Genomic DNA, 1,539 nt, shown 5'->3' with positions numbered 1-1,539 from the left:
AAAAAAACGGCGTTCCCCTTTAAGGTTTTGATGCAACTTGATGATAACTTTTGAAACTTTTTGCTTCTTTAACAAAGTTAGAAATTGATGATAATAACTTGACCACAAACCATTGGAGTATGATGCAACAAGTTTGAAAACCATGTAATACTTATTCATTGAGGTCATTAAAGATATTCAGCCAGTAATTTATTTGTTAAGAATTAGCTTAGCTTCCTGTTAGTTTTAACAGATTTTAGATTTTAAATGAAGGGATTCCTTTAGCAGGTTTGGTTGGTGAATCCAGGTCCTTAAGATGGATATTAATGAACTGGAAAAACTTTACAGTATTTTTGATTAAAATTTTCACTCTGAATTTAGTTTAAAGCCAAAATAAAATCTGATATTTTACATGACATTTTAGTGACAGCCTTAAAAAAGGATTCCTTATTCAGAAAATAAATTTTTTACTCACTTTCCTCTCTTAGAGATCTGTTCCGGTCAGCTTCTTCTCTCCTGTTTGTCTGATTGAAATATTCTTCCTCATGTTGTGTAGCTTCCTCCTCCTCCTCCTCCTCCTCCTCCTCCTCCTTCACCACCCAGGAGCCGCGCAGTCGCTTGTTGCCACACTCTGCTAGCTGCCAAACAAGGAGACACGGATACGGCGCAGGGGTTGATGCAATAAAGATCAGGCCGCCTACAGAAAACCAAGCCATGAACATTCCTGTGTCCTTGGAAGCAGTAAAACCTTCCGCCAAGTGCAGTGAAAAGAGAGATGCTCCTGCCTTGACCTCCGGCCTGGGTCTACATGGGCTCCTCTTTCAGGCAGCAGGAGGAAACACGGTGTACTGACGCTGATCCAGAACTCCTGCTGCAAAATAAACAGCCACATTGTGAAATATACTTTGTGAAAAACGTGTGAAAAAAAGAAAACATGAATGTGACTTGAAAGCAGACAGTCTATGACTTGGGCCAAAGCTTTGGTTTTACCTTCCAGAAGCTTCTCTGGAATTTTCCATTCTTCTAGAAATAAACGATGCAACTATTGCAATGAAAGTCCTTTTACTCACATTCTACTTTCCAGCTTTGTCAAAAAAAAAATAATGACAAGGGACTCAGATTAGAGTAACTGTCATTTTAAAGACCTGCTGAGCCTAAACTGACGTTCTGTCTCAGCTTGATTCAGTGTTAGCTCATAATATTTCTTTAAGTTGTCTTTGAAGAATCTCTGTGAATTCATGGCGGGGAATCTCTTCTTTTAGGCAAAGATCTGCTCTCCAATGCTCAGACGACTTCTGCTGACTTTTCTGTGCTGCCAGGACCTTAATCACCTGACTAACTCGCCTGCAAGCTCTTTAGCAAACAGTGAGATCTTCACTGCTTCATGTCATTCAGGTAGAATCTGTCACTCCATCTTTTGCAGACCTCGTCCAGATCGTCTCCTCGTTTCTGTATGATGGTGAAGAATCTCAGTCATCCAGGTCATAGTCATTCCAAAAAAGCTAAAAAACATGCAAATAGAAATGGATGAACAGGTCCACCCTTTGGAATGGGGATCGT

The 1,539-nt window shown here is 40.0% G+C and overlaps 1 protein-coding gene across 4 annotated transcripts in view; it reads right to left on the bottom strand.

Annotated features, from left to right (window-relative positions):
* LOC107091186 (dual specificity protein kinase CLK2-like) overlaps nucleotides 1-568 on the bottom strand; it is a 30,069-nt gene extending 29,501 nt beyond the window's left edge. For all 4 annotated transcript variants that reach the window (XM_015384974.1, XM_015384975.1, XM_015384976.1 and 1 more), the window contains exon 1: nucleotides 455-568. The gene's annotated coding sequence lies outside the window, so the exon portion shown is untranslated. The remainder of the gene's footprint in view (nucleotides 1-454) is intronic.
* Nucleotides 569-1,539: the final 971 nt, after the last annotated feature.

Source organism: Cyprinodon variegatus, unplaced genomic scaffold (genome assembly GCF_000732505.1).
Source record: "Cyprinodon variegatus isolate N-32 unplaced genomic scaffold, C_variegatus-1.0 Scaffold328, whole genome shotgun sequence".
NCBI lineage: Eukaryota > Metazoa > Chordata > Actinopteri > Cyprinodontiformes > Cyprinodontidae > Cyprinodon > Cyprinodon variegatus.
Note: the sequence above shows the minus strand (reverse complement) of the source record. Positions and strands in the feature narration are given on the sequence as shown.